Source organism: Emys orbicularis, chromosome 1 (genome assembly GCF_028017835.1).
Source record: "Emys orbicularis isolate rEmyOrb1 chromosome 1, rEmyOrb1.hap1, whole genome shotgun sequence".
Classification (NCBI taxonomy): Eukaryota; Metazoa; Chordata; order Testudines; family Emydidae; genus Emys; species Emys orbicularis.
The window spans coordinates 328,652,855-328,675,418 of NC_088683.1; the positions used below are offsets into that span (position 1 = coordinate 328,652,855).

At 41.8% G+C, this 22,564-nt stretch overlaps 1 protein-coding gene across 1 annotated transcript in view; it reads left to right on the forward strand.

The window, feature by feature from the left end:
- The window catches only part of MICU2 (mitochondrial calcium uptake 2), a 252,633-nt gene that overhangs the window by 53,736 nt on the left and 176,333 nt on the right, over window positions 1–22,564 (forward strand). The window lies entirely within an intron of this gene.

A 22,564-nucleotide genomic window follows, 5' to 3' on the forward strand; every position in this document is an offset into this window, starting at 1 on the left:
CCTAATGTTAACTACTCTCCCCGGAATAAGAGTTCTGATAGAGGATATCTTCAGAGAAGGGAAAATAACTGATGTATAAACATTTCTATGACTATATTCTTCAGACAGGATTCTCTCTCACCCACTTTTCTCCATTCAGAATTCATGGGAAATCTCTTTTTGAAGTGTCAAGAAAAAATCTTGATAGCTGTGTTAATTTTCTAAGAGTAGTTGTTTTACCTTTCATATTTCATCAAAGATGGTTATCTGTTATGTGATTATTTTTTCTGTTGGAATCTATATATACAGAAAAGTTCTGTACAGCTTAATTAAAAATGTATTGCCATTTAATCTTTGATTAGAGCCTAAACAATTTATAAAATTAAATTGTCCATTACTGCAACAAGTAATACATCAAGACTGGATAATTACATCTGTGGTTATGTTAATGAAAAATAGCGTTGAGAAAAAGAATAAAATGTATCGGAGTGTAGTGCTAATGTATTTATATGCATACTGGCAGTAGGTTTAATTATAGTGCATTTAAGATTGATATGCCTAGGGCAGTAAACTTTACAACAACATACAAAAGTTTAATAAGCATGAAACATCATAAGAACAATGCAAACTAAACCTTTCTTGCATCCGAAAAGCTGAAATGCGAAGAAGTTTTTATTCTTTATTGCCTCAGGTAAAAAAAAGTCTGTAGAAACAGATAAGTGATGACAAAGCTTTGATGTTAATAAACCCAAATGGAAGTCAAAAATCAAAGTGTGTAAATGGCTAGGTTATAAAAAGAAAGATGACAGAGTTATACCCTGTAATTAGATGTAATTTGTGCTTTTGGCAAAGCTATTTGTCCTGCATGAATGAGAGGTTGTCTTGCGTTTTCTTGTCCTTATATAATAGAATTGCAGTACTGGCACATCCCACTTTAAACCTACAAAGGCATTTAAAAAAATATTTGAAAACAGTATGCATATTTATTTCCTTTTCTTTTTGGAGCTATAAGTTTGCTTTGTTTTGTCAGTTGGCCCTAAGTAGCTTTAAAAAAATAATATTCCAAGCACTTACTCCAGAGCTGCAAAAATTTAATAGACAAAGTAGCAGCAATGTAAAATACAGGAAAACCACAAACTTTAGATTTCTCACATAAATCTAAACCACAAAAGTGCTGTGTGTTGTACATGCAGACTACAGCAAAACTAGCACTTGGGCAACCCAATTAAATTATTTAATGACTGTTTCTGTTTAGCAGCTGCATAAATGGCTGTCTCATAAATATTTGAAAATGTTGTAGAAGAAATTGCTATTGGCTAAATAACTTCATTCAGTTTGTTGCTGTCTGTGTGTAATGTGAAATTTAGTTTTGCGTGCTTGAGGTGTTCTTTTACTGCCAGTACAGAAATCCAGTTTCCTACCATCTCTCACCCCTGTGAAGGTTTAACCCGCATCCACATTTGTGGAGTAATGTACCCTGCAAACATATATGTTGTGATAATTCATGAACTATGGCCCTCCAACTATGTTGTTTTACGACATTGTCACCTAGGTACATGTAAACAATTCAGAGGAAGAAAAATTAATTTACATTAAAAAGTGTTTTTCATGCTATCAAAAAAGTATGTGCAGTACAATTGTATCCCAAATGTGTTGCACTGTTATCCTATATTTTTAGTAGTTCTATGTACATGTTTGCTTCTAGTGAGAGTATCTTATATTGTAATAGTTAGCATATGCTAATTGATAATGCATTGCAGTGACTGTGGTTGCTGTATACAGTCACCCTAAGTTAGAAGGTACTCCAGAGAGGCTGGTCCCTTCAAATCCAAGGCTTGTTAGTTATTCTTAATACAGCGTGGACTGATGCTTGCTCACTTTGCCTAACACTCTTGAGGAGATTTTCTGTCCAGGTATTGTGCTCCAAATGCTGCAGATGCAGGAGATTATTGAGGGTATTTTCTCTGTTACACAATTCAAGAAGGCAAATAAACAGGCAGGATATTCTGCTTTTGACCTTATACAAATTATTTGCAACTCGGAAAATGAGTTGTCTGTGATGACAACATATTAGATCAGTGGTGGGCAACTTGCTGCCCGCAATCAGATTGCCCTGATGAGCTGCAGGTTGTCCACCACTGTACTAGATGGTAGTGACTTTGTGCCAGTTCATGTTGAGAGTTGCTCTGAGAAGGACAACCACGTTTCTGTTGATTGTTCATCAAGTTAGTCTTCAGACTGTGAGGAGCGTGTGTTTAGCCTTGATATAAAACTGGAAGAAACATAATTGGAGATAGCTTCGTCACCACTGTTCAGCTTGCTGAATATCTATTCAATGACATTTGAACTACGTTGGAACAATTAAACAAGCCAGATATACCCAGTGAGATGCATCTATATTGCAGCAGAGGAAAACTGTCACCAATGTCTGAATTTGCTGGGCCACTCTGGTTTTCTGTGTTTCTTTTCAAAGAAGGGCAAGTCCGTAATAATATTATTGATGATGCATCATGACCAGGTTGTAGAAGGAGACAAAAAGAAACTCCACTGCAATGACACTGAAAGTAGTGTTGATAACATGGACCATCTTGCAAGAATGAATTACTGTAGGTGCAAGATAAATAGGTGTCCAGTGGTTCTTTTCTTCAACATGTTTGATGTTGCTGGCATTGCAAGTTTCATCGTTTGAGTCAGCAACAATCATGCTTGATACCACTCTCAACCAAGACAAAGAAGGTGCTTGTTCCTTGTCAGTGTAGGAGAATGACTCATAGATACACATATAAAGAGAAGAATCCTTGATACCCCTTATCTTGCCATGCCCATCAAAGCAGCACTCTTATCCTTTGGCTACCATCCACCAGCCACCACACAGCACTGAGCAAACTCAACAGTGGATGATGCCACATTTGCCCAAGGTCAGCTGACTGGAAGAGCCACAAGCAATGTGGAGAATGCAGTGAATTTCTGTGCATTGATCACTTCACACTGATGCTGATGTGTGAAAACTGCATATAGGCTCACACCAAATGAGACTCCCGCTAGTTCTTTCAGTTTGCTTGTTAAGTAATTTTTTTCACCTAAAACATTAAAGAATTGTCTTGGTTTCTGAATGCATATGGAGTACAAACTTTCACCATGATATAGTTAATGTAGCTTTTTTCTTGACACTGGATAAAGGTTAAAAAGCACTTTTTTCCCTTCCAGTTTATAAAGCATCTGAAATAGACAAAATCTTAATGCTTCAGATTGTATTAATCGGCCAATTTTTAACACACTAGTTGCAATGGTGGGTTTTTTAATGGATGTCAGTTGTAGTGGTGGTGGTTTTTTTTTTTTTTATGGGTGTCATTTTGTAAAATTGTTTACTCTCAGTAAGACACCACAAAAATATATCTTTGACCACACTAAGCTCCATAGCAGTGTCTTTATGAAATAACCATATGCTTTGGTAGTGGTATATCGTTTGTGTAGTTAACTGATGTAAAGATTAAAACTCTCATTTGTTATAAAAGTTTAGAATGTTATACCAGGACAGTTTTCACTTTTACTGGAGTACACTTTAAGCCCCAATCCTGCAATATGCAGTGCACAAGTGGACAGCTGTACCTGCATAACCCCCCAATGAGATACATAGCAAGATATGTGACCTGAGTTTAGATCTACAGCAACTCTTCACTTTAAGTTGTCCCAGTTAACATTTTGTTGGTACGTTGCTGATCAATTAGAGAACATGCTCGTTTAAAGCTGTGCAATGCTCCCTTCTAACGTCGTTTGGCAGCCGCCTGCTTTGTCCACTGCTTGCAGGAAGAGCAGCACATTGCAGCTAGCTGGTGGGGGCTTGGAACCAGGATGGACCGGCAGCCCCCCATCAGCTCCCCACTCCCCTAAGTTCCCTGTGCTGCAGACGCCCAGCAGGCTATCAGTTGCCGGGCAGTTCAGCTGTCCCTCCCCCCACTGCCATGTGCTGCTCCTGCCCTCTGCCTTGGAGCTGCTCCCAGAGACTCATGCTTGCTGTGCAGGGGGTAAAGGGGAAGGACTAATGTCAGGGTGCCCCCCTTCCTCCTGCACCCCACTTACCCCTTCTCCATATAGAGCAGGGAGGGGACACAGACGGAGAGAGACAGAGAGAGCTTGGGGCAGCAGCTGCTGTCTCAACTTCCTGATCCACTTAAAAAGACAATGCACTTAAGAGTGGCTCAGCTTACTTAAAGGTGCAGTGTGCATCTCTCTCTCTCTCCCACACACAAGGGGTGTGTCTGTCTGTGTCTGCTATGCTGTCTCCCCTCCCTCATATTCGTGCTGCCTTGTGTGAGAGACTACATTAACAATAATGTGGTAACCCTTGAGGGCTCAACTGAGTGCTAGTTCATCATTTAATAGTAAGGCATTCCCTGGGAAATATCCCTCCCTCTTCCACCCTCTAACTTCACCACCTCAACCAAGCTTCACAATCATCATAGCTGTGAACAGTATTAAATTGTTTGTTTAAAACGTATACTGTATGTATATCTATATAATATATAGTTTTTTGTCTGGTAAAAAAAAATTCCCTGGAACCTAACCCCCCCATTTACATTAATTCTTAGTGGAAATTGGGTTCGCTTAACATCGTTTCGCTTAAAGTCGCATTTTTCAGGAACATAACTACAATGTTAAGCAAGGAATTACTGTATAGAGAAAAATTAAATATACAAAAAACACATAATGAGCCTAAAATCTTTCTGTTCTAAGTTTCCTTAAGTATTATTTGCTTTGTTTTAAATGCCTAACATTTTTTATTTTAATTTTGAACCTAGGAGTATCTTGGAATCTTTATCTTCTGAAGATCCTAAATCATTTTTTTGCATACACTATCATGGAAGCGTTTTGCTTTAAGGTCTTGTTTCAGTAACTCATTGAAAGATGTATGCTGAAAGCATAAATGTAAAAGATAAAATATCAAAATTTTGGCAAGTGTTCAACATTTAATATATTTAATATATAATTTGATTGAAAAGTTGTAGGATATAATTATAACAGTTCTCCAAAAAATAGGGGTCTCTCTTAAATTCTCATTTTTAAAATAGGATAGAATTCAGTAGATTAAAAACCGGTGTTTGAGGGCATGAACTAGAGTGCATAAGCATGTCACTACGTAATTCAAATCAAATTAGATAGAAACATCGATGGCTGTTCAAAAAATGTTTTAAATCACTTCTGTATCATTAAATTTAATCTGAGACTTTTACTGATAAGGCAGGGGCACTAAGAAAATCAATAATCAAATGTGTGTTGCACACATTCCTTTTGCTAAAGAACATTCAACAAGTGTCAAAGATGCAGCTCTTTAATCTTTTTCAATGGAACTCCCCAATTTCTATTAAAAATTTGTTGTGAGAATGTCACGTCTTATAAATCCTTTTATTATAAGGCATAATTTTTTTGTTCTCAATGAAATGTTAAGGTGTTTCAGTGTCTTGTGAACTCCTAAGTAAGATAGGCCTGACATAGACTAGAATTCTAAAGGTAATTGTAGTTCATGATGTACACAGTTGCTTACACTGGTCTACAATTTTTGAGAAGTCGTCTGCTTCAGAGATAAAATGTGCTATTTATTATGTATTTTGATGTGCTGAATTCAAATATGACAATTAAAAAACTGATTGGCTACTGTTTCTAAGATATTTAAGTTTTTACATTTTATGTCTATGTATATTGTGTAGATAGTAGAGTTTTAATCATAAATTGTAAACCTAGGTCTTTTCATGTGTTTATGGTTGCTTTACATGATAATATTTCACCTGTCCTGTTTATGTAACACTTTACAAATCAGCAAAAGGGTTATATAAATAAAATTTATTATGAAACAAAAGGCAAAAAACTATTCTGTACATAGTTTAGTCCTATTCAGTGTCTACTCAGCGCTTCTTGGCTTGTCTCTTGTATTCATTAAATGGAGCATCTCTTGTCACTGTCCAGCAATAGTCTGCAAGCATTGATGGGCTCCATTTGCCCTGATAGCGTTTCTCCATTGTTGCAATGTCCTGGTGAAATCGCTTGCCGTGCTCGTTGCTCACTGCTCCGCAGTTCGGTGGAAAAAAATCTAGATGAGAGTGCAAAAAATGTATCTTTAGTGACATGTTGCAACCAAGGCTTTTGTATGCCTCGAGGAGGTTTTCCACCAACAACCTGTAGTTGTCTGCCTTGTTGTTTCCGAGAAAATTTATTGCCACTAACTGGAAGGCTTTCCATGCCGTCTTTTCCTTGCCACGCAGTGCATGGTCAAATGCATCATCTCGAAGAAGTTCACGAATCTGAGGACCAACAAAGACACCTTCCTTTATCTTAGCTTCACTTAACCTTGGAAATTTTCCACGGAGGTACTTGAAAGCTGCTTGTGTTTTGTCAATGGCCTTGACAAAGTTCTTCATCAGACCCAGCTTGATGTGTAAGGGTGGTAACAAAATCATTCATTGATTCAACTAGTGGTGGATGCTGAACACTTTTCCTCCCAGGCTCCAATGACTGTCGGAGTGGCCAATCTTTCTTGATGTAGTGGGAATCTCTTGCACGACTATCCCATTCGCAGAGAAAACAGCAGTACTTTGTGTATCCAGTCTGCAGACCAAGCAAGAGAGCAACAACCTTCAAATCGCCACAAAGCTGCCATGGATGTTGGTCGTAGTTTATGCACCTCAACAGTTGTTTCATGTTGTCATAGGTTTCCTTCATATGGACTGCATGACCAACTGGAATTGATGGCAAAACATTGCCATTATGCAGTAAAACAGCTTTAAGACTCGTCTTCGATGAATCAGTGAACAGTCTCCACTCATCTGGATCGTGAACGATGTTGAGGGCTGCCATCACACCATCGATGTTGTTGCAGGCTACAAGATCACCTTCCATGAAGAAGAATGGGACAAGATCCTTTTGACGGTCACGGAACATGGAAACGCTAACATCACCTGCCAGGAGATTCCACTGCTGTAGTCTGGAGCCCAACAGCTCTGCCTTACTCTTGGGTAGTTCCAAATCCCTGACAAGGTCATTCAGTTCACCTTGTGTTATGAGGTGTGGTTCAGAGGAGGAGGATGGGAGAAAATGTGGGTCCTGTGACATTGATGGTTCAGGACCAGAAGTTTCATCCTCTTCCTCTTCCTCGTCTGACTCAAGTGAGAATGATTCTGGTGCATCAGGAAGTGGCAGTCCTTCTCCGTGGGGTACTGGGCGTATAGCTGATGGAATGTTTGGATAATGCACAGTCCACTTTTTCTTCTTTGACACACCTTTCCCAACTGGAGGCACCATGCAGAAGTAACAATTGCTGGTATGATCTGTTGGCTCTCTCCAAATCATTGGCACTGCAAAAGGCATAGATTTCCTTTTCCTGTTCAACCACTGGCGAAGATTTGTTGCACAAGTGTTACAGCATATGTGTGGGGCCCACCTCTTGTCCTGATCTCCAATTTTGCAGCCAAAATAAAGGTGATAGACTTTCTTAACCATAGTGGTTATACTGCGCTTTTGTGATGCAAAAGTCACTTCACCACAAACATAGCAGAAGTTATCTGCACTGTTCACACAAGTACGAGGCATCTCTGCTCACTTTGGCTAAACAGAAATGTGTCCCTTTGCAAAATCAAACACTGACAAATAAGAGAGCACGACACTGTATGATTTCTAGAGCTGATATAGGGCAATTTGTTCAGCAGAGTGATGTAAGCTTCGTTATGATTGCATCATCCATGACTTCTAGGAATAACATGATGCAATTCATATCATGTATGACGCAATACCAGCTTCAGATTGCATCATTCATTGTTTTGCCTAAAAAGCAAGTACTGTCCAAACCCAGTCATAGATTTATTCATAGATCCAGTCAAAGATGTATTTTAGTCATTTCTGGTTTAAATTGAGATCCCTTCCCTTTATAACTCACTTATCCTCCGCCATTCCCAAGTCAAGGGTTGTATATACTGACCCAATAGCATATCTTGAAAACTAGAGCCAATCAACAATTTTAAGCATCATTTTCGTTCTCAGTGACCCAGAATTAGTAAAGTTTGACTACATTTATTTCAGAAGCATTTTGGCTGTAGAGCAGTGGGTCTCTCACTCAGTTCTCCTCCTGCTGGGATTCACTGATTTATTTTATCTGTAGCTCTTAAGCTGCATTTTCTACCTGTAATGGAATGAAAAGATTCAACCTATCTTTGTCTGGGTATACCGCAAGAAGGACAGGAGACTTGTTATGGGTTTAATCAGGCTGCAACTTTATTATATAGATCTCTGGGACTACCCGGCAGATAAAGTGTACAGTGCAGGCAAATCCACGCTTATTCAAATCAATTCTCCGGGGCTTTCACCAGCCCCCCTTTGTTTCCATCCAGGTCCCCCAGCCAATCCATAGCTTGGACCTTACCATCCACCAGCCTCGCAAGAAGCTTAAGGAGGGCTATGAGAATGGGGGAGGGGGGCGGATTGGCTTCCTGCCGTACCGGTCATGGGAGTCCCTGAACCCCCTCCCCCATTCTGTTTCTTTATCCAGTACCTCCTTTTAAGTCCTTTACCAGGTCATTTATCTGGTCACTCTCTGCCCTCCCTATGGAGTACCTGCACTGAACATCGCCCAATATTACAAAATAAGTTGCGACATATGGCTTACCGCCTTTTCTATTCACCAGAAAAGATCCATCCTCACACCCACTGTGAGGAAGGGGAAAAAACCACACTCCACCGAAGCCAATTCTGGTGGTGTGGGAAAAATTCCTTCCCAGCCCCCCTCTAAAAGGGGCGACTAGCGTAATGCCCACAGCAGGTCCATTCGCCTCCACTTGCTGGCTACTAGGGGAGGGAGGATGGGTGCTGGCTTCCTCGCTGCTTTCACATAGAGACTTGTCCCACCCAGGTTTTGTGCCTTTATGCACATTCCGGGGGGGGGGGGGTGAGTCATTGCTGCAAAGCACCTTTTGCAGCAGTTTCTGACCACCTTCCTCTTCTTCCCCTCCTCCCCCCCCAACCAACCACAAAGTGGAGCTGTCCTACTTTGGGTAAGCCCACACAAATTCTGTCCCATCTTTAGTTGTGGTGCAGTCATTGTCCCGTAAGTCAAGTGACAGATCTGTGCTTCAGATGTTTTAGCTCATTATCTTTTCTTCTGCCAATACTGTGAATTAAGCACTCCCAGACATGCTTGTATGAATCTGTTTCTTTCATCTCAAATATAAGTGTTGCTGCCACTGTTGAAGCAACCAGCATTTGGTGGAGATGGAGGCAACTTTCAAACTACTGGTACTTTACTCCCATGCAATGGCAACTCATCTTTAAAACAAATCTACAAAATCACTATAGCGTTTTGCCTAAGCCCTAGATCTGTTCTCAGAAATCTACAATTTGCTTAAAGAAAGATCTTTAACTAGATCTAATAATGATTGCTTTTTTCCTTTAATTGTAAGTTGCCATCAATAACACGTGAGAGATGACTAACAGTTTAATATGGGATATTTCTGGCTCTTTTTGTGTATAGAGCTTGTTTTTCCCAGGATTCATAGAGCTGGTTGAATTAATTATTTTATGAAAAATGTCAGTATTTGCCACCAACTTTAGTGGTTTCTTCTTTCGCTCCCCCTCCAGGTGAGGAGCAAAGGAGTAGGCAATAGGTTTGTGCCATTTTTGTTTTTGTGTTTTGCTTCTTTATAATGTGTAAAAGCCTGAAAGATCCTTGGTTTTTGTAGATTTCTGATGTGGAACAATTACAAATTAAGCAAACCAAGCACTAACTCTGAATTCAAAGAGATATATTTTCAAAAGCTACCTTACGAGTTGTCATTAATCTTGCAAGCATAAGATAAGACAGTTGTGCACACACTATTTGATCTTACACAGCCCAAAAAAATGGTGATTCTCTTCTCACCCACTTTGTTGTTATGCTGGTATAACTTCACTGGCTTCAGTGAAGTTACTTCTGATTCTAATTAAGGTGAGAAAAGAATTGAGCTCCATTTGTGCAACATTGGCTTCACTTTGAGACTGAGTTAAAGGCCCCTTTTTAAAGTTTTTTTCCAAAAATGTTAACCTGTTTCTAGTAATTAGCAAATCTATAATTATTAAGGTTTATTTGGTATCAACTTTAAACCAGTCACCATATGTAGAATTAATACTAGAAAGTATAGATGATAAATTGTCCCTTTTTAATCTTTGACTAAAATGCATGTTAGTTTGGGGTTGTGGTAAGTATTATAGTTTCTAGTCTAATTTTCTCTCATCCTCTCCCTAACCCCGAGTCATCCCCTTTTGGAGAAGCTGGCTTGCTGAATTTCAAGTTTATGGTTTTATTTAAAGTGTGGTATCATTTTTATTTGAAGGCATAGGTTGGTTTGTTTTTCATCTGCAAATTTCAGCCTTTTCAAATACATGTCAACTATTTAATATAGGTTGTAATACCATGCTCATCACCAAAGTATCTGACCTCAAGTAGGAGGGGACCTCACTGCATGTATGTCTCTTTTTTTGTCTTAGCAAAATATTTACTCTTCCCCTTGGGGAAAAAAAAGTGCTATAAAATAACTCCTCTGTTTTGTTATATTATCGTATTACCTGTAAAGAATGGATGAGGCTATATATATATTTTTTTATGTAATGGCTTAAACTCTTTCCTATAGCAATATGCAGTTTCATAGACTAAAAAAAATTATTTATGGTATCTGTATTGATCATCATATCAAACTGGGGGTCTAAGCACTACTGTCTGTACAGTTTCAACATAACAAATTATTAAAATAGCTATATTATTGTCCTCTTGTTCGCACATTAATTCACTATGGGATGTACTGCAACATTTAGTTTATATGGTCATAGAAGTGAATTACCTCCTTCCTCTACTCCAGTCCAACTTTGTTTGCCCACTTATGAATGTCATCCACCTTGTTACTTCAGTTATTCATAATGAAAAAACATCTAAAGAGAGAGAGAATGTATCTACTAATGTGAATATCCTCCTTTGGATATAATACAAACTGTTTTAGTGTTTATCTTCACTTCAACCTTAGTTATAACTTGTTTAAACATAATACTACAACAGTATGTGTTTATCAATTAGCATTATGACTTTTGCTCAGTGTATGATTAAATCCTTCTTGAATTACCATTCTGATGAATTCAATGAGATTATCTCCATGATCTAACAAAGCTAACACTGTTCTGTAGAAGCTAGAGAACATGGTGGTAGTCTGTTAGAAAAGTTTTCTCAACATGTTGCAAACTGTAAGATACTTAAATATAATATATTGCCAATTTAAAGTTGAACCTTAAACTAAATGCAAACATTGCTCTTCTTCTGTGCACAAACTTTGAGAAAACAATGTATTTCAAAATAAATAAAACTTTCTTTAAAACTGATTTTTTTTTTGCTTTAACATTTAAGTACGTTGAGAGCCATTAACCTAGACACTTATGTAGAATACTTAAATTCATAGTAGAATTTGATGTGTTTTTCCATTCTAAGAATAGGTAAAGGTAAATACTGCGTGTGATTGGAAGTGGAATTTCTGTGTAATAATCTAAGAATACTGATGTAGTAATTTTATGTACACTGTATGTGACTTAGTCATTGAGGTGCAGTTATTGTATATTAGGTTATAAGACTCTCCTGTATGAAGGTATTGCTGAAGCTTGATAAGAGGCTGTGCAGAAAGCAACACAAAGGATCTAGATAAGCAATCTCCGAACAAAGCAATCTCCGAACAAACACTTGGGGGCAATTACAAGACAATGGAGAAAACTGTTAGCTTTGAGCAGCCTGTACACAGTCTCCCACAAAGAGACAGCTGTTCTGACAATGGAGAATAAAGAGCTCAAAAGAACACTAGACTGTTTTTAAAAAAAAAAAAAAACCCTTCTGAGGAGAGAAGATGTCAATTGTCAATAGCTGTCAGGGGACAGGTTGACACAGTGAGAGGCTCTGAAGAGGAGTCTGAAAGAGTTGGATATTTCCCCAGTTCCAAGAAGTAGTAAGCCTTAAGGAAGGACAGGCAATAGGGTGACCAGACAGCAAATGTTAAAAATCGGGACAGGGGGTAGGGAGTAATAGGAGCCTATATAAGAAAAAGACCCCAAAATCGGGACTGTCCCTATAAAATCGGGACATCTGGTCACCCTGACAAGCAAGCATGTAGACTGTTGATTGTTTTAAGATCTGTGTTCTCTGTAATGCTTTCTAAAGACATAATAATTTGCTGTGAGAAAGGCTATTCGGTTACTGATTACCACTGTCATTGCTCCCAGGAGGAACAGAACTGCTGCTGCTGAACATAAATCAGGCCTGCTGAGCTAATCATGGTTAGCATCTTAGGGCGGCAGCCCAAGGCGCAGACACAGAGCAGGAGAATCGTGTGGTCCCTCCCCAAGGTAGAGGCAATGGGGTAATGGCTTTAGTCCCAAGACCTGCGGGGGATGCACTTGAAGAGACTAGGAGGGGTCAGAGGTGCAGTTAGCCTAATAACTGACACACAGAGATTTGATGAACTTAGGCCTTGGCTACACTGGTGCTTTACAGCGCTGCAACTTTCTCGCTCAGGAGTGTGAAAAAACACCCCCCTGAGCGCAGCAAGTTACAGCGCTGTAAAGCACCAGTGTAAACAGTGCCCCAGCGCTGTAAGCTAATCCCCTCGGGGAGGTGGAGTACCTGCAGCGCTGGGAGAGCTCTCTCCCAGCGCTGGCGCCGCGACCACACTCGTACTTCAAACCGCTGCCACGGGAGCGCTCCCACGGCAGCGCTTTGGAGTTTGGAGTGTAGCCAAGCCCTAAGAGGGAATTGGTAAGTAAGGGGCAATGGGGAGGAAATCTAAGGGAAAAAGGAGTTCAGGAAAGCTGTCAGTTTCTAAAAGAAACAATGCAGAGGAGCGGTAGGAAGAATAGTTAGAGACCAATATGGCTGCATCATGAGCTCTTTAATGACTCGAAAATCAAAAAGCATTCATACAAAAAGTGGAAACAAGGAAAATTTGTTAAAGATGCGTATAAAAGAATAGAACAAGCATGTATGGACAAAATCAGAAAGGTGAAGGCGTGAGTTATACCTAGCAAGGGACATAAAAGGCAATAAGAAAAGGTTCTATAAATACATTAGGAGAAAGAGAACAATGAAGGAAAGTATAAGTCCATTCCTTAATGGGGAAAAAGAGCAAATAATGGATGACACAGAGAAGGTTGAAGGTGTTTAATGCCTTTTTTGCTTCAGTCTTCACTAAAAAGGTTAATTCTGACCAGATGCTTAACACAATTACTGTTAACACCGAGGGGGAAGGAACACAGGACAGAATAGGGATAGACCAGGTTAACGAATATTTAGATAGGTTACATGGGTTCATGTTGGCAAGGCCTGATGAAATTCACCCTAGGATACTTAAGAAACTAGCTGAAGCAATCTCTGAACAATTAGTAATTATCTTCAAGAAATTATGGAGGATGGATGAAGACCCAGAGGGCTGGAGAATGGCAAACATATAGTACCTATCTTTAAAAAGAGGAAAAAGAGAATTATAGACCAGTCAGCTTAACGTTGATACCCAGAAAGATACTGGCACAGATTCTCAGTTTGTAAGCACCTAGAGGAAGTAGTAAGTATTAACTAATGTGGCTTTGTCAAGAACAAATCCATGCCAAATTGATCAAATTTCCTTCTTTGATGGGGTAACTGGCTTAGTGGATGAGGGGGAAAATAGACATGATGTAGCTGGACTTCAGTGAGACTCTTGTCACCGTTCAACATGACGTTCTCATAAACAAGCTAGGGAAATATGGTCTAGATGAAATTACTATATACCTGGCTAGGCAGCAATATTGCAGAAAAGGATCTGGGGGCTATAGCAAATACAAATTTAATATGAATCTAAAATGTGGTGGTGGTGTGAAAGGGGGAAATGCTTTTCTGGGCTATAGTAACAGGAGGATCATATGCAAGATAATTTTTCCATTCTACTTGGCATTGGCGAGGCCTCAACTGTAGTACCATGTCTGGTTTTGGGCACAACACTTTAAGAAAGATGTGGACAAACTGGAGATAGTCAACATAAAAAATAAAAGATTTAGAAAACCTGACCTATGAGGAAAGTTTAAAAAAAAAAACTGGGCATGTTTTGTCTAGAGAAGGCAAGACTGAGGGAGGAACTATTAATCTTCAAATACGTTAAGGGCTGTTGTAAAGAGGACAGTGATCAATTGTTCTCCATGTCTACTGAATGTTGGACAAGAAGTAATCTGCTTAATTTGTGACCAGGGAGATTTAGGCGAGATATTAAGAAAATTTTTCTAATTATAGGGATAGTTAAGTACTGGAACAGGTTACTGAGGGAGGTTGTGGAATCCCCATCACTAGGAGTTTTTAGAAAAAACACCTGTCAGAGATGGTCTAGGTTTACTTAATCTTGCCTCATTGTGTGTGTGGAGGGGCATGTGGGGGGGGGGGGGGGGAGGGAAGGGTGGACTTAAATAAGTTGCTGGGGTCCCTTCTATGATTTTTACCACTGTAGGTATCCTTTACATGATACTTTTGAGAATTGCTAAATTTGAACATTTTAAATTTTATGTCTGTTAAAACAGGAAATTATTCTGCAAAAGAAGTTTCAGCCTTAACTCTTCATCTTTCAGTTTCACTTCTGTCTTCATTCCAATATCAGTGGCTGCACACCACTCTTAATTGCCTTGCTATGATGATTGCAGACTGAAATGTAACAGAAGGTACAATACAAACTCCTGGGAGCAAGGATCCTGTTGTTTGACTGGCACATTTGATCAATTTGTAAAGTTATGGATCCTGGGGAGCTTCTATTGGTGGGGCAGTGTGCAGAGGCTAATGTATATTATCCCTGACCTGTGAGGACTACTTCTGTGGCTAATAGGTTAAGTTCAGCTTCCTTGCCTATTCTGTCCTTTACCTTTCTGCAGAGGTTGTTAACGAAGAGGCCAATTTAGGAAAGAAAATAACTTTTAAATTTAAAAAAAAAAAAAAAAAAAAAAAGATATTGGCTCCAATCCTTGAGCAGACTATTCTGTATAGAAACGTTGAATACTTTTTCAGTAGTATATATCTGGGCTTTTTACTGCTTTTAATCTATTTCCAAACTTTGAACGTGGATATAATATAAAGCTATTCTCATTAATGACAGTCACTAAAGGGTGGGGTTTTTTGGTGTGTGTGTGTGTGTGTGTGTGTGTGTGTGTGTGTGTGTGTGTGTGTGTGTGTGTGTGTGTGTGTGTGTGTGTGTGTGTGTGTGTGTGTGTGTGTGTGTCGGGGAGCAGGGGAGGCAGGTTGTTTTTGTTACTGAAATAAAACATCTCTGTGATGATTCTTTTGTGATATGCCAACCCTCATTTCACCTGTTTCTTTATTTTTATAACTTATATTTCCCCCCCCCAGTCTTTCTTTGGAAGGTCTGCATTAATCAGTTTCTCATGAGAATATTTTTGCCTTCTGCATTTGTAGATTATTCCTGAAATTCAAGAGGCAGTGTGTAGTCAGTTTTGTGAGATACCATTTTTTAGGTATATTCTGAATTTTTATTTTTGCAACTGCCTTTAAGCTATAAAGCGATACATAATTGGTTTTGGGTATTTAAAACAACAACAAAAAATCCTTGATTTGCAGTCTTTTTAATCCATTTAAAGAAGAATCATATAATTACAGTTGTCTTTGATTCTACTTCCCCCACAAAAATCCTAGCTTTTCTGGGATCAGTGAATCTGTGGAGGATAATTTAAAAACTACTTCAGTGATTTCTAACAAACAAATGAGAGTTACTTATACCAAGCCAATAGTCTCTTCATGTTTTTAATTTGGAGCAAGAATGCAGTAGGCCTAAGTTTAAATTTGAATTAAAGGCTGTATTCCAAACCTTCTTGTAAATTTTTGCAAATCCGACCACAATGGAATCCATGGAGTACCAAAAATATTGTGAAACAAATGCCTCCTGGGTGGCTAATTATTAGCATTCTTTCCTTTTGACTAAAAAGGAAGCTATCTTCTTTGTAAAATGTTGTCTGACTTGTAAGAGCAGGAATGAGCTGTGGTGGTGAACTGGAAACTGTTAAATTGTTCTTATTTGTGTGGATTTTTGTGTTCTTTCATTATTATTTAACTAAAGACAATTATCTTTCAAAAGGAAGTGTTGCACAGATATGTTTTAATCCTTTACAGCCACACTATACCATTAATATCCTGGCCTGTATTATTAAAAGGTTGTGTAAACAATTATTGCATTTTTTGCACTGGTTCATAGATGTTAAGTATTCTTTATATGTCCAACATTTATTACATATTAAAACAGTTAGTGCTTGCTGTTAATTTAATATACCTTATTTAGACAAACAAATGTAATCACTTTTAGATTTATTTAATTCAAAAACTCCAAAACTGCTTTGCTCATTTGAGATGAGAAAAGTGATGCTATTGCTTTTTATCATATGCTGTTTATCATATTGCTATTAATGCATTGTTGCTACAAAGAGGTTTGTAATTAAATTAAAAGATGTTTTTAAATTGATGTCGATCTTTCACATAGTGATATTTTTTGGATTATTCCCAGATCAACATGATTACCCTGCACTAAAAATTTTAAATGCCATAATTTTCATGAGAAACAACGAGCTAGGTAAATAAGGTAATGTACTAAAGAGTTTCTGCTTTCCAAGAAAAAATGATAGGAAAGGAATGCACAGGAGTTGCAGTGTCTGTTTGAAGACAGGTAACATCTCTTGGCTTCTGTTACTCCTCTTCGGTATGCTTGTATAAAGTCTTTGCACCAAAGATCAAATTTCAGGGGGTTCACCAGTCATATCCTCCCCAACTTGGGCACAAACTACTTAAAATCCCAGAGATTACTGCTAAGTGACTTCCAGACCCTTAGGATAAAGCTAGGGGCCAACAAGTAGTTTCTATATGTATGTATGTAAAATCTGATCCCCAAAATGTAACACAGTTTATTAAAAGTCAAATTTTAAAAAGTTGCTACATGGATGTATTTGGCCCTACTTTTAGTGCTTGTAAATGTACCTGTGATGGGGTCTATCAGGCCTTCTCTGCCCCTTGCTGGAGGCATTAGCACCCTGACACTCCCAGTCCAAGAGAAATCCACTCAGACTGGGTGACCAAGAAGACAGTCCTCCAGAAGCCTAGAAGGGCCAGTAGAAAATATTGACCAATCAAGAACTCAGGGGGGCCGAGTTGGGTGAGACTGTGACAGAGGAACGTCCCCTCAGGACTAACCCAGGGCCTTCCTTTAAGTGCTGCAACTAAGCACTTGAATTTTGAAGGCTTTTTTTCTTTGTTTAAAGGCTCAGACAGCTGCATACTGCATTGCTGTTTTGTTTCTTGATAGTTTAGAGACTGATACCAATTGTATGGCACAGGCTACCCTGTCACAAGCAGGCAGCCAAATCTTGCAGACTAAGGGTATGTCTACACTACGAAACTAGGTCGAATTTATAGAAGCCGGTTTTATAGAAATCGGTTGTATACAGCCGATTGTGTGTGTCCCCACATAAAATGCTCTAAGTGCTCTAGTCGGCGGACCGCATCCACAGTACCGAGGCTAGCGTCGACTTCCGGAGCATTGCACTATGGGTAGCTATCCCACAGTTCCCGCAGTCTCCGCCGCCCATTGGAATTCTGGGTTGAGATCCCAATGCCTGAATGATGCAAAACAGTGTCGCGGGGGGTTCTGGGTACATGTCGTCAGGCCCCTCCCCCTCCGTCAGAGCAACAGCAGACAATCGATTCGCGCCTTTTTACCTGGGTTACCTGTGCAGACAACATACCACGCTAAGCATGGAGCCCGCTCTGCTCAGCTCAGCTCACTGTCACCATATGTCCTCTGGGTGCCGGCAGACGTGGTACTGCATTGCTACACAGCAGCAGCTAATTGCCTTTTGGCAGTAGACGGTGCAGTATGACTGGTAGCCTTCATCGGCGATCTGGGTGCTGGCAGACGTGGGTCTGGCAGATGTGGGGCTGCATTGCACACAGCAGCAGCCCCTTGCCTTTTGGCAGTAGATGGTGTATTAAGATTGATATCCATCGTCGTCATATTGTATGTCAATCATGGGCACCTGGGCAGACATGCTCAGTCCTATCGAACTGTCTTGACGATGATGGCTATCAGTCTTAGTACACTATTTTCTGCCAAGCGCCCAGTATTTTCTGCCAAGCACCCAGAAGATGCCGAGGGCTATCAGTCATGCTGCACCGTCGTCTGCCAGCTTAAGATGTAAAAAATAGATTTGTTCTGTATTCATTTGCTTCTCCCTCCCTCCGTGAAATCAACGGCCTGCTAAACCCAGGGTTTTGAGTTCAATCTTTGGGGGGGCCATTCTGTGTGACAGTTGTTTGTGTTTCTCCCTGATGCCCAGCCACCTTTGTTGATTTTAATTCCCTGTACCTGTACGCCATGTCGTCACTCGCCCCTCCCTCCCTCCGTCCGTCAGATACTAGTTTCGCGCCTTTTTTCAGACCAGACGCTAAAGCACTGGGTTCATGGAGCCCGCTCAGATCACCGCGGCAATTATGAGCACTATGAACACCACGCGCATTGTCCTGGAGTATATGCAGAGCCAGGACATGCCAAAGCAAAACCAGGACCAGCCGAGGAGGCGATTGCAGTGCGGCGACGAGAGTGATGAGGAAATTGACGTGGACATAGACCTCTCACAAGGCACAGGCCCCAGCAATGTGGAAATCATGGTGTTACTGGGGCAGGTTCATGCCGTGGAACGCCGATTCTGGGCCCGGGAAACAAGCACAGACTGGTGGGACCGCATCGTGCTACAGGTGTGGGACGATTCCCAGTGGCTGCGAAACTTTCGCATGCGTAAGGGCACTTTCATGGAACTTTGTGACTTGCTTTCCCCTGCCCTGAAGCGCCAGAATACCAGGATGAGAGCAGCCCTCACAGTTGAGAAGCGAGTGGCAATAGCCCTGTGGAAGCTTGCAACGCCAGACAGCTACTGGTCAGTCGGGAATCAATTTGGAGTGGGCAAATCTACTGTGGGGGCTGCTGTGATCCAAGTTGCCAGGGCAATGAAAGACCTGGTGATATCAAGGGTAGTGACTCTGGGAAACGTGCAGGCCATAGTGGATGGCTTTGCTGCAATGGGATTCCCAAACTGTGGTGGGGCCATAGACGGAACCCATATCCCTATCTTGTCACCGGAGCACCAAGCCACCGAGTACATAAACCGCAAGGGGTACTTTTCAATGCTGCTGCAAGCCCTGGTGGATCACAAGGGACGTTTCACCAACATCAACGTGGGATGGCCGGGAAAGGTACATGATGCTCGCGTCTTCAGGCACTCTGCTCTGTTTCGAAAGCTGGAGGAAGGGACTTTCTTCCCGGACCAGAAAATAACCGTTGGGGATGTTGAAATGCCTATCGTGATCCTTGGGGACCCAGCCTACCCCTTAATGCCATGGCTCATGAAGCCGTACACAGGCAGCCTGGACAGTAGTCAGGACCTGTTCAACTACAGGCTGAGCAAGTGCCGAATGGTGGTGGAATGTGCATTTGGACGTTTAAAAGCGCGCTGGCGCAGCTTACTGACTCGCTCAGACCTCAGCGAAAAGAATATCCCCATTGTTATTGCTGCTTGCTGTGTGCTCCACAATATCTGTGAGAATAAAGGGGAGACATTTATGGCGGGGTGGGAGGTTGACGCAAATCGCCTGGCCGCTGATTACGCGCAGCCAGACACCAGGGCGGTTAGAAGAGCACAGCAGGGCGCGGTGCGCATCAGAGAAGCTTTGAAAACGAGTTTTGTGACTGGCCAGGCTACGGTGTGAAACTTCTGTTTGTTTCTCCTTGATGAACCCTCCGCCCGCCCCCCCCTCCCACCCGGTTCACTCTACTTCCCTGTAAACCAACCACCCCACCCTCCCCTCCCCCCTTCGAGCACCGCTTGCAGAGGCAATAAAGTCATTGTTACTTCATATTCATGCATTCTTTATTAATTCATCACACAACTAGGGGGATAATTGCCAAGGTAGCCCGGGATGGGTGGGGGAGGAGGGAAGGAAAAGGACACACTGCAGTTTAAAACTTTAACTCTTATTGAAGGCCAGCCTTCTGATGCTCGGGCAATCATCTGGGGTGGAGTGACAGGGTGGCCGGAGGCCCCCCCACCGTGTTCTTGGGCGTCTGGGTGAGGAGGCTATGGAACTTGGGGAGGAGGGCTGTTGGTTACACAGGGGCTGTAGCGGCGGTCTCTGCTCCTGCTGCCTTTCCTGCAGCTCAACCATACGCTGGAGCATATCAGTTTGATGCTCCAGCAGCCGGAGCATCGACTCTTGCCTTCTGTCTGCAAGCTGACGCCACCTATCATCTTTAGCCCGCCACTTGCTCTGTTCATCCCGCGATTCAGCTCGCCACCTCTCCTCTCGTTCATACTGTGCTTTTCTGTAGTCTGACATTGACTGCCTCCACGCATTCTGCTGTGCTCTCTCAGCGTGGGAGGACATCTGGAGCTCCGTGAACATATCATCCCGCGTCCTCCGTTTTCTCCTTCTAATCTTCACTAGCCTCTGTGAAGGAGAAACATTTGCAGCTGGTGGAGGAGAAGGGAGAGGTGGTTAAAAAAGACACATTTTAGAGACCAATGGGTACACTCTTTCACATTAAATTTTCCTGTTCACATTACACAGCACATGTGCTTTCGTTACAAGGTTGCATTTTTCCTCTTATATTGAGGGCCTGCCGGTTTGGTGTGAGATCACTCACGCAGTGCCAGGCAACAGATTTCGGCTTGCAGGCAGCCATGGTAAGACACAGTCTTTTGGCTTTTTTAACCTTCTTAACATGTGGGAATGGTTTCAAACAGTAGCGCTCTCATTTCCCATACCAAGCACCCGTTGGGTTGGCCATTTAAAATGGGTTTGCAATGTAAAAGGAGGGGCTGCGGTTTCCGGGTTAACATGCAGCACAAACCCAACTAACTCCCCTCACCCCCCCCCCACCCAATTCTCTGGGATGATCACTTCATCCCTCCCCCCCCACCGCGTGGCTAACAGCGGAGAATATTTCTGTTCAGCAGAGCAGGAAGGTGCACCTCTGAATGTCCCCTTAATAAAATCGCCCCATTTCAACCAGGTGACCGTGAATGATATCACTCTCCTGAGGATAACAAAGAGCGATAAGGAATGGATGTTGTCTGCATGCCAGCAAACACCGGGACCATACGCTGCCATGCTTTGTTATGCAATGATTCCAGACTACGTGCTACTGGCCTGGCGTGGTAAAGTGTCCTACCATGGCGGACGGGATAAGGCAGCCCTCCCCAGAAACCTTTTGCAAAGGCTTTGGGAGTACATGAAGGAGAGTTTTCTGGAGATGTCCCTGGAGGATTTCCGCTCCATCCCCATACACGTTAACAGACTTTTCCAGTAGCTGTACTGGCCGCGATTGCCAGGGCAAATTAATCATTAATCATTAAACACGCTTGCTTTTAAACCATGTGTAATATTTACAAAGGTACACTCACCAGAGGTCCCCTGTGTGCCCACAGGGTCTGGGAGCACGCCTTGGGTGAGTTCGGGGGTTACTGGTTCCAGGTCCAGGGTGATAAACATATCCTGGCTGTTGGGGAAACCGGTTTCTCCACTTCCTTGCTGCTGTGAGCTATCTATATTATCTCCATCCTCATCTTCCTCATACCCCGAACCCGCTTCCCTGTGTGTTTCTCCAGTGAGGGAGTCATAGCACACGGTTGGGGTAGTGGTGGCTGCACCCCCTAGAATGGCATGCAGCTCCTCGTAGAAGCGGTATGTTTGTGGCTCTGCCCCGGACCTTCCGTTTGCTTCTCTGGCTTTGTGGTAGGCTTGCCGTAGCTCCTTAATTTTCACGCGGCACTGCTGTGCGTCCCTGTTATGGCCTCTGTCCTTCATGGCCTTGGAGACCTTTTCTAATATTTTGCCATTTCGTTTACTGCTACGGAGTTCAGCTAGCACTGATTCATCTCCCCATATGGCGAGCAGATCCCGTACCTCCCGTTCTGTCCATGCTGGAGCTCTTTTGCGATCCTGGGACTCCATCACGGTTACCTGTGCTGATGAGCTCTGTGTGGTCACCTGTGCTCTCCACGCTGAGCAAACAGGAAATGAAATTCAAACGTTCGCGGGGCTTTTCCTGTCTACCTGGTCAGTGCATCTGAGTTGAGAGTGCTGTCCAGAGCGGTCACAATGAAGCACTGTGGGATAGCTCCCGGAGGCCAATAACGTCGAATTCCATCCACACTACCCCAATTCCGACCCGCTAAGGCCGATTTTATCGCTAATCCCCTCGTCGGAGGTGGAGTAAAGAAACCGGTTTAAAGGGCCCTTTAAGTCGAAAGAAAGGGCTTCGTCGTGTGAACGTGTCTAGGCTTAATTCGATTTAACGCTGCTAAAGTCGACCTAAACTCGTAGTGTAGACCAGGCCTAAGGCTGAAAGTACCTGCAATATGATGCATGGCCTTGAAGGGGGGCCCTGCAAAGCAGCCCCACTTACCACAGTACACTTAAGTAGTCTGAATTCAGGAGGGGGAACCAAGTTTGTCCTAATTGTCTTGTTTAGCTTACCCA